This window comes from Piliocolobus tephrosceles, chromosome 3 (genome assembly GCF_002776525.5).
Source record: "Piliocolobus tephrosceles isolate RC106 chromosome 3, ASM277652v3, whole genome shotgun sequence".
NCBI lineage: Eukaryota > Metazoa > Chordata > Mammalia > Primates > Cercopithecidae > Piliocolobus > Piliocolobus tephrosceles.
Genome location: NC_045436.1, coordinates 174,359,588 through 174,371,340, shown reverse-complemented (window position 1 = coordinate 174,371,340; position 11,753 = coordinate 174,359,588).

The window sequence follows — 11,753 nt, the reverse complement described above, 5'->3', positions numbered from 1 at the left end:
AAAAAAAAAAAAAAAAAAAGAATTAGCTTGGCATGGTGGCAGCTGCCTGTAATCCCAGCTACTTAGGAGGTTGAGGCAGGAGAATTGCTTGAACCTGGGAGGCGGAGGTTGCAGTGAGCTGAGATTACACCATTGCACAAGGCAAACAGACAAGAGACCTTGCTTTAATTTGTCTCCTTTCCTGTTCATTTCCACATATATACAAAAAAAGGCAAGGGCTCTGGTTTAAATCATTGACTATCCAGCTGTAAAGGGGGAAATGCTGCAGTTGATATCTATTAAGAATCAGCTATGTTCCTAAACACTTTCAAATAATAGCAATATATGAACAGTTATCTAGTGTTCATAATTTTCATGACCACCTTCCAAACACTCCATGTATTTAATCCTCACAAGAACACTGTCAGAAATGCCTATTACTATTATTCCTCTTTAGAGATGTGGACATTGGCACACAGAGAGGTTAAGTAATGTTTCTAAGATTGCATAGCTAATCAGTGGCAAAGCTAGGTTTGAAAGACAGCATTTTTGATCCATTGTCTTTGCTGCTAGGCACTGTGCTAGACTGGCTCTTAGACACTGACTTTCTCCCTGAATCCCTCTAACAAATTGGTGAGGTGGCCGTTATCACTGCCACTTTATAAAAGAGATTTCTGGGGCCCAGACAGGTTGAAAGACATACTTGATTCCCCAAAGCCAGATGAGTAGAATCTGTCTGACTCCAAAGCCTGAATTCTATTGCCTCAGATTTGTCCAAAGAATGATAATTTTAAATACTTACAAATGAAGATTTCATGACAATTAAATCAATGCTTATTTGAAGTAGGGTAACATATGAACTCAATGTTTTGTTTTAAATGATAAAAACAACAGAAAAAAAAAAAAAAAAAACCTTGTTACTAATGATCTGTGAGAACTGTCTCTTTTACTTTGGAATGAACAATTAAGATTTAACATATCAATTACGTTGTTTCTCAATAACATAATGGATCAATAACCTTCATTTTGTGTTCTTCTTAATTACTGCATGGGGTTTCTGCAGAGATATTCTGAACCAGATCTTGTGTATTAATCTTTGCACAAAGTCCTTGCTCCTCACAATGGAGTAATCAGACCTTGATTAATGTTAGCATTAAACTAACTGCTATCTAATCAGTTGACAAAATGCCAGTTTTGACTCTGGTTTTCTGTGGTCTGTTTGTTTCTGATGTTTCTGATTGGTGTTTGCTATGGGGAAGAATAAAGAAATACAACATACATTATTCATTGAAGTGAATAGAAGGGTTTTTTTGATATTCCCTCAGGCTTTGACAGAATGACAGAGCAGTAACTCAAGGCCTAAATGTAAACCATCACCCTCCCTGCCCTGCTATTTTTTGAAGAACAGAGAATTTAAACCAATCATCCAATAAGTAAAATGTCCCTCTAGAATCCCACATCGTAAAAAATGATACCAACAGCTGCCAAATTGTCCATGAAAAAAAAAAGAAGCCTGTTAGTGAATGTTTGTTCTTTGCCTTGTATTGCAGATTCTTTCAGATCCTTACATTGTCCTTTCTCCCCCTTTTTAAAAATAATACTTAACTATCTTTTTCTTCATGTATTTCCTGCTTTTGTACTCATCCATCCCTACTTCTGTCCTATCTCCATCCATCAGTCTGTCACACTGGAGCAGAATGAGCTTCCAAATACACAGCTTCAGATCACCTGCCTCATGGTCAAAATTCTCCAGTGGCTCTCTAGAGTCCCCACTAGCTTTTCAGAGCAGTAGGGTTGAATGAGGGTGTCTCCAAGGTCCAGAAGTTCCGGAGTGGAAAGACTTCCCCCCTGTTTGAACTGAGCATTTCTATTTGTATCTGCCTGTTGTATAGAAATTCCTAGTGATATATTATTAGATAAGTAAAACAAAAGGTTATGTAACTAAAAAGGCTGGAAAGCTATTGGTCTATAAGAGAAAATCTGCACTCCATCCTATGACATACATATCCCATATAGTGACCTGGGAAATTATTAGTGAAGAGTCCCCCATCTTCCAGTCAATCCATGTTGTGCTGCCTATGCCAGCTCACCCTTCAAAAATTTAAAATTCATCTGATTTGTTTGCATCTTTCTGGACAATCTGTACCTTCTTGTGCTATCTCCTTGCCTTGGCACATTTTCTTTCCTCAGCCTGGAATCTCCTGGCTCTGCTGGTTTGCCTAGAAACTCTAATTTAGTCTTCAAGTCTCAGCTTAAGAGCTACTTTCTGTAAGGTTTTTCTAACTCATCATCTGGACTAGCATTTTATAAAAGAACTTTGTGCAGTGATGGAAATGTTCTGTGTTGTCCAATCCAGTAGCCACAAACCATATGTGAATATCAAACCCTTGAAATGTGGTTACTGCAACTGAGGAGGTGAATTCTTACATTTATTTATAAACTACTTTTGATTTTTTCAAATTGAAATGTAAATAACCACACAGGAGTAGTGGCTACTGCATTGGAAGAGTAGCTCTAGATAGACCTACATCGAAACTATTTTTATTACAATACTTTGAAGAAGTTGCATCATAATTATTTATTTGCATGGATATTGATTATGGTAGTCTATGAGCATCTGTGGGACAGTACTGTGTGTTTGCCTGTGTGAACACTTTGCTGCCAGCACAGTGTCAGGGTCATAGTAGGGATTCTTTGAACGTTGAATAAATAGATGAAATAAAATAGCATAATCAAGTAGGAAGTTGAAACATAAATGGGAAAATTTTGAGGGCATTACAATCAGACACTCATTATTTTGAGTCTAGGATCTTTCACTTGGTGGGTTTGCAACCTAGGCAAGTTGCTTCTGTTTTTTTAGTCTAACTTTTCCACCTATTTAAAGAGCACAAGACATACCTTTCCCTGTTAGATTTCTTGGGCTATTTAGAGGAGCTATGGTATATGAATCATACACAAGTCAATTAGCTAACACTAACTCTCCCTTCAAGGTTACCCACTGTATATTTTCTACTTGTATCTTCTATTCTGAAGCATATTTTTGTTACCTGAAATTCAAAAATGTAATAATAGAAATGTTTGAAAAATTTGCACCAAGAATAAAACAGATTGTAATAAGTATGAACAGTCAAAAAATACTTTTAAAAAGATTACAGCTGGTGGGTTGCAGACCCAAGTAAGCATAGCGATGTCCCCAACTTCAGTGAAACCAAACCCACCTCTACATGGGTAAGAGCATTTGCAGAGGCATGCCAAATGGCAGACGGTGAGCTCTACCAGCATGACTAATGGTAGAGAAAAACAGAAAGGCAGAGGGAAAGAATCTGTTGGTAGAAGCACAGTGATTTATTATTCACTGGGAAAAAATGCAGTGTCAAGAAGTATAGGTTCTTGCTTGACATCAGCGCTCTGAATCAATTGGAAGAGTTTTATTCAGTGAGCTGTAGCCAGAAACAATTGTCCACCTTTGTCATCACTTTGTGTGTCTAAGCACAAAGGGAAGCAATGGCTGCAATCAGCAGGAGAAAGGGAGGAAGCTATAATTACCAAAAAGTATTAGAGTCGTTGGCATATATGTAGAGAGAAAGCAATCCTGAAAACACTGCAATGATTTACATAAACAAACACATAAACAGAATCACCACGTGAATGACCCCATCCCCAAATCAAAAGTGCCAGCTCATCACAGTACTAGTACTCCAGGGGCAAACTAGTGAGCATTGCATTTCTGCTGCTCCAAACCAGACTGCTGTTTAAAATTAATCTTATCAAGGCATTGTAATAGTAAAACAACTTTGGTCACTTTTTGACCTTGGAGATTGATAGACTCAACTATAAAATATGCAAAACTTAGACTCAACTATAAAATATGCAAAACTTAGATTTTTCAACAGGGTTTTCTTTCTTTTCATGACAATTCTCTTTTATTTTTTGTCTCTTCTCCTGTGGGTCAATGCTCATCACAAGAGCCCTTCAGTCTAGTTTCTGCTTCCTTACTGTTATTTTATTTCCTTATTTGCAATTTGAGGTGTTTTTTGTTGTGGCTTATTTGCTTTGTTTTGTTTTGCTTTTTGGCTATGCATGCAACTAAGACCAGAGAGTTAATAGTGTCATACTCATGGAAACTGAAGTCAGTTAAACCTAAGAGTGGACATGAGCATCAATATTTTTTATATAAGAAGCTCTGCTGAGCACTGAGGAACATACTCTGTGAATAAGATGGTCTTTCTATCTGCAGTAGGCAGTCGTAGGAACTTCCACCAGGAATCCATGCTCTACTTCCTAGAAGTGATGACTGTGAATGTGAAATACCACACCCGTGATGGTGTTGTATGACACAGTTGACATTATAAAATAGATAATATCTTAGTGGGCCTGATCTGGACCTGATCCAATCACATGAGACCTAAAAAGTAAAGAATTTTCTCTGACTGGTGAAGAAAAAGGAGACAAAAATAGGAACCAGAGAGTTTCAAAGCAAAAGAAGGGGCAGATGCACTATTGTTTGCTTTGAAGCTGGAGGAAGCCATGTGAGAAGGAGAGCAGACAGCTTTTAGGACCCAAGATTGACTTCCACTGATAGCTATGGGGAAATAGGGAAATCAGTCCTACAACCAAAAGGAACTAGATTATGCCAACAACTTACATGAGTTGGAAGTAGATTCTTCCCAAAGCCTCTAGTGAAGAGCCAGGCTGACTGACATCTTGATTTAAGTCTTTGGAGACCCTAAGCAAAAAGGCTAGTTAAGCTCTCCCAAATATCTGACCTACAGAGCTGCAAAAGAATATTAAATAGTTTTATTTGTATTAAGCCAACAAGATTGTGGCAATTCTCTACACGGCAATGGATAATTAATACTGCATTCTTAAAGAGTATAAAATTACTAGAGAAGAAAATAAAAATATCTGAGTAATAATTATAATGCAGTGTAATATGTGTTGGAATCAGGGAATAGTGAAACGTGCTGTAGTGGGAGAGAATAGAATGTGACTCACTTTGTCAGCAGTACCTACGTGATATATGACTTGGGATGTGACGAATGCAAAGAATTTGGGCAGGAAAAGATAGATTAGAAGTGCTATTCAAGCAGAGGGCACATCTGCAAATATCCATTGTCACAGATTTGTTCCCAAGGAAGCTGACTTTGAGATGGAGATGAGACAGTAGAAGTTTTATCCAGGAGTTCCCTTGGGATCCACACCTGTGGGGGGAAGTAGAGAAGTAGGGATATGCAGAGGGAGAAAGTGAGCAGCAATACAGCCCCATAAAAATCTTTAGCCAACACTAAAGGGAGCTCTGGAGCTGAAAAGGCCCATTAGAATTGTTGATCAGCAATGAATGCAGGCTGTCCGTGGAAGGAGGTGTGACCTTGGACAAGGCGGTTTTCTGCAGCTGAGACTTTTCTCAAGAAGAGTGACAGCTAATGGCTTCCTCCACAAATCCACACTTATAAAGTGGGGCCTGAGAGGTATATACAGGAATGTGGAGAAGTCTGGCCTTTTCAAAGGCAGATGAGAAATTAGGCTAGCCAAACAATAGGATATGCAGAAAAATAGGAAAGTTAGTAAGAAATCAGTGTAAAGACATAAGTGTGTTTTGGCTCATGTAGGGTTCTGTGAGTCAGGCTAAACAGACAGATGTGTATCCTGCTGGGATGGGGTCCCAGGAGAAGGTTTTAGGCAGAAGAGTGATTTGGATTTTTATTAGTTAAATATTCTTGCGGCTACGGAGAAATAGTAAGTGTCTGATTTAAGAAATGAACCAAGGAATACACAGGAGTCAACAGAGTTGGGTTTGAGATGTTAAAGAGAAATTGGATTGGATAATCTTTATAGTTTTATCTGTTACATTTGTAATGGGATCCTGTACTATATATTATTGTTGGAGCAACTGGGTGTACATTGATGCCATTCAGTAAGCCAAGAAATAGAGGTAGAGTAGATTTAAAGGTAAATGTAATAGCTTTGTTGAACATGTTTTTGAGGCATGGGTAAAGTTAAAATAACTTGTAGGTAGTAGGGAACACAAGAATGAATCAATGAAGGCAGAATCACACTAGAAAAAGAAATTTGGAAGTCATGAGAGAACAGGATATTTACTAAAGACTTGAGAGTGTTGGCAATTTCCCAGATAGAGCTCATTGAGCAAGAAGAGAAAGTGATGAAGATAGAATCTCAAAGAAACAATATCCAAGAGGTAGGTCAAAAGCAGGAGGAAAGTGAAGAATCCTGAACAGTCTTGAGGAGTAGAAAGAGAAAAAAAGGAACCATGAAATCCTAGAAATTAAAAGGATGAAGATAATAAAGAGTGAATGGTAAGAAGTGCTAATGTTGGGCACTGGACCTATTAATGGCAAGAAAAACCAGACACAACCATTGCCCTCATGGAGTTTATAATCTAGTAGAGGGATACACATAAATAGAATATTTGCACACACACATATGAAATTACCACTATGGTAAATGCCATGAATTTACAGTGTAGGCTGCTATAAGAGACTGTAATGGGGAAGTCTGACCTCATTTGAAATATCAGTGCAAACCTCTCCAAGGAAGTACTGTGTGAACTGAAATCTGAAGGGATGAATTTGTCACCCACCAGGATTTGTATCTTGAGTCCTAGCCTCCAGTACTACAGAATGTGACTGTATTTGGAGATAGTGCCTCTAAAGACGTAATTAAGTTAAAATGAGGTCATTAGTGTGCTCCCTAATCTAATATGGCTGGTTTCCTTGTGAGAAGATCAGATTAGAACATGGATATCCACAGATGGAAGACATTATAAAGACACAGAGAGAATATATTTATCTAGAAGCCAAGGAGAAGGGCCTCAGAAGAAACCAAACCTGCCTACACCTTGACCTCAGACTTCTAGCCTCCAGAAAACAGGTTATGTTGTTAAAACCACCATCTTTGTTAGGGCCAAGTTATGTTGTTAAAGCCACTTCTCTTTGTTATGGCAGCTGTAGCAAACAAATACAGGGAGGAATCCACCTACTAGTGTGGAAAGATGAAGTCAATGGCTATTTGATAGTTCCATGAATAGGACTTAATGATGAACTGGATATTGGGAAACCAAGCTTGTTGTGTACAATAATGTAGATCATGAACATACTTGACAGTGAGTGAAGGGGGAATTGGAAAGTTGAAGTGTGAATGAGGGGACTAAAGCCTACGACAAAAAGTGTGGCATGTAGATTCAAGTGGTCGATTCCACATGTTCAGCATCTTCTAGCTCCAGGCATTGGAGATGCATTCTATTTATACAATGGACAAAGATCTGCCCTCATGTAACTTATAGATAGTTCAGGAAGCAGGACATTATACAAGTAATTAAACTCATCATTATTTACTATTGTGTTAAATCTTTTAAGGAATAAATAGGAACTTTAGGAAAGTATATGTTCAGCTAGAAAGTAGATTGGGTTATTTGGGGAGTTATTGTTAAGGATGATATTTAGAGTGGGATGAATTTGATAGTTGGGATAAAGATGCCGTAGGAAGGGGAGGGAGAAAAAGATTCAGGAGAGTAAGAATACTCATAAGCAAAGTTAAGGGGTAGAGAGGCAGAGGCATTTGTAATCATGAATGTATTGTGTCCAATGTCCCTGTGGGAAGGAAGGTCACCTAAGCAGACAGCATTGTCACTGACATTTGTCACCATGGAGCTCAGCAGAAACAAGGTTTGCTCTGCTTTTCTGAACAGCATGTAGGCACCTTGCCATGCAGCTTGTCTGGGGACAGTCACACAGTCCTGCTGAGCTGTGCCTTCCAGGGGCCTGGCTTCCTGTGGAGCTTCGATGATAGTGCAGACAGTGGGATGATCAGGTGGTTGGGAAAGCTGCAGCTCTCAGAGTTGGAGGCGCCATCTGGCAAGAATGTGGGATCACAGAGGGGAAGACTTAAAGTGACAGTGTTCATGTATTCCACATACATTTAATAAAAACTTATTAGGTTACAAGCACTGTACTAGATATGAGAAATCAGAGGGTGCCCAAGAGACACAAGTTGTTTTCTCTCTTTAGTAGCTTGTATTGTGTCCCTTCCCCAAAAAGATATGCCTAAGTCCTAACCCCTGGTACCTGTAAATGTGAACTTACTTAGAAATAGTGTTTTGGGGACAGGCGCGGTGGCTCACACCTGTAATCCCAACACTTTGGGAGGCAGAGGTGAGCAGATGACAAGGTCAGGAGTTCGAGACCAGCCTGGACAATGTGGTGAAACCCTGTCTCTACTAAAAATACAAAAGTTAGCTGGGCATGGTGGTGTACACTTGTAGTCCCAGCTACTTGGAGGCTGAGGCAGAAGAATTGCTTGAACCCAGGAGGCGGAGGTTGGAGTGAGCCAAGATTGTGCCACTGCACTCCAGCCTGGGCAACAGAGAGTGAGACTCCATCTGGAAAAAAAAAAAGAAGGAATAAAAAGGAAATAGTGTTTTTGTTTTTGTAGATGGGACTAATTTCGAAATCTCAGGATTACGTTGTCCTGAATTTAGGATAGGCTCTAAATCCAGTAGCTGGTATCCTTATAAAAGAAAGGAGAGGGCATTTGAGACACAGACATATAGACACAGAGGAGAAGGTCAGGTGAGGGAGGTGGAGGTTGTAGTGATGCATTGACAAGCCAGAGAATACCAAGATGGCCCACAGCCACCAGAAGCCAGGAGTGACGCATGGAACAGATTCCCCTTGCAGCCCCCAGAAGAAACCAACCCTAATGACACCTTGATTTCAAACGTCTGGCATCCAGAACTGTGAAACAAAACATTTCCACTCTTTTCAGCGCCCAAGTTTGTGATAGTTTGCTACAGCAGTCTAAGAAATGAAACATGAGGTTAATGTCAACCTTTTTTTTTTTTTCCTGAGGTGTGGAATTGGTTAGAGAACTAAGAAAGGCATGATATGGCTTTCATGACTTCCACAGGGAAAGACAATAACTAGGCGGAGGAAGACAGGAATGAACATTTTTTGGTGAACCTACTGTATGCCAGGCATTGTGTTGGGTATTTTACATATGCAATAAGCTACTTAACTCTTACAACATTAGGAAGTTGGTATTGTCATTCATGGTCTTCTTTTTTTTTTTTTTTTTTTTTGAGACGGAGTCCCGCTCTGTCGCCCAGGCTGGAGTGCAGTGGTGTGATCTCGGCTCACTGCAAGCTCCGCCTCCCGGGTTCACCCCACTCTCCTGCCTCAGCCTCCCCAGTAGCTGGGACTACAGGCGCCCGCCACCACGCCCAGCTAATTTTTTTGTATTTTTAGTAAAGACGGGGTTTCACCGTGTTAGCCTGAATGGTCTTGATCTCCTGACCTCGTGATCCACCCGCCTCGGCCTCCCAAAGTGCTGGGATTACAATGGTCTTCTTATAAAACATTTCAGTCTCAAAGAGGTTAGGTGATTTGTCCCAAGTCGCCCAGAGGAAGCCAGTAAGCTCAGGCCAGCAGGACCTCCGAGTTTGCATCCTTCTCTGGAAACATGCTGCATTTTCCTCCCTGCCAAGGAGAAGGCCCTGACTCAATGGACCCCAAATAAGATCCTGTATGTATGCCTCAGTTTCTTCATCAGGTAACTGTAGAGACTAGATAGCCAAAGATTCCTTTCCCATCTAAAACAAAGGATCTGCTTAAGTCCATGGAGACCCAGAGCTTTCTGCTTAAACATTTCCTGCTCTGATCCATGCTCTGCATCCAGTATGCAAAATGAAACATGTTCACTCCCTCTCAAATTGCTCTCGGGGTTGTAATTCTTATCTTTATTACTACCTCTGCAAGGAGTAGTAGTAAATCATTAAGTGTGTATTTTTTTGCCCCCCCCCCCACCTTTTTTTTTGTTCTCTCTTTCAAAGTTAATCAGGTTACTTCACATTACTTCCATATAATTTTTTACGAAGTAAATTTCCAACTACCTTTAACCACAGATTAGTCATCACATTGTGCTTTTCAGGGTTATATTAAGTCATTCGTCATAGATGCTGCCGATAATTGTTGGCTTAGGCTAAATGTTTCCTTGTTCAGAGTATTTATCACATCCTGTACCTGCCATGCCTGTGAAAATAAAACGCAGGGAGGGTGTGAACTGGCTCGCAGAGGGCAGAAGAAAGTGAGTGTGAAGGAGCTGGGTAAACTGCAGAGGCCCCTGCAGTGGGGAGGTGGTTATTACTGGCATTAAGTCATCCTTTGGCAGGTTTTATTGCTGCACGATGAAAGGGACAAAGAGGAAGTGTCTACAGGCTCACAAACACACAGGGGCTGTGTAGGGAGAAGGTGGGCTTCCATGTCTGGGAAGCAATGCTTTCTAGCTGTGAACGTGGCAAATCACTTAGCATCTCCCATCTCAGACTCCTCGCAGGCAAAGTGTGAATTGGAAATTCCACCCCACAGGGCTGTTGTGAGATCTGAATGAAATTGTGTCTATGAAGCCCTAGCCTGGCCCAGGGCATTCAATTGAGTTTGAGGTCCTCTCATTCAAGGCAACTGGCTGGAAAGAATTCTCCACAGGATTCATTTGCACTGATCACATAATGCCTCATGTCCCATCATGGATCTTGGATAGGTCTGCAAGCTGGGGCCTCCTATCTGCCACATAGAAACCCATTTTGAAGGTACTCCCTTGGAAGTGGAATCTTCCACTGTGCTGTCATGGCCTCTTGACCTGGTCAAGACCAGTCTGGTTTGCTTCAGCAAGTAACTTTTGGTACAAGGTTTATATTCATGCTGCTTAACATCCGATATTCTCCCAAACGCTAGCTTTGACTTAATGATCTTTATTAACCAGCCTTCAACAGAACACGCCAACAGTTTCCATCACACTGGGAATAGGATCCCAATAAATCACCAGCCCCTTGCCATGGTCCACAGCCCTGATGACTCTGCCTCTGACTTCTCTTGCTGCTTTCCTTCTCCTTCACCAGCTCTAGCAACACAGGTCCTCCTGCTGTTCCTTGGTCCCCACTCCCACCGCAGCCCATGTGCACACACTCCTCTCCCTACGTGAAACTCTGTCTCTGCACCTGCATAGTCTGCGCTGTCACCAGTTTCACCTGTTTGCTCCAGTGTCAACCCCAGAAGAAAGCCTTCCCTGATCATCCTGTTTAAAGTGGCACCATCCCCTCCATTGCCATTCATCCTCTCACCTTTGTAAATTTGTTTTCACTGCCTTTTTTTGTTGTATTACATTAACTATGTATTTTGCCTGTATTCTCCCACTAGAATATGAATAATTTGAAAGCAAGAACCTTCTTTGTTTTCTTCGGCCCTATATTCATATCCCTGGAAAAGTATTTGACATGTATTATGCATATTATAAATATTTGTTGAGTGAAAGAATGCATAAACACACTGACTTTCATGAATAACTATGCCATGGTACTTGAATTAAAGGAGTGAGAGGCAAACATTTGCTCAGCTAGGGGATGGTTCGTTCAATAATTGTTTTTTATTTGAGTAGTAGCCACGTCTCTGTCTATTAGGTGGAGGTTATTATTCCCATTTTACAGATAAGAGGGAAGAAAGTGGTTCAGAGATTAGGATATTCCCATAAAAGAATGGTACACAAAGCCACTCAGTTTCTCTGATGAACAGTAACTGTGCATTAAGGATTTGCTAATGAATGAACACTTAATTGTTTAAATTATTGAGGCTAGAAAACTATACTTACTCCTATGATTGTTGTGTTTATTGTTTTTATTATCATCATTATCATATTATTAATATTATTAACATCATCATCATTACTAGCACTTTAGCTCTTTCATTCTCAGTTTCACAAATAAATTT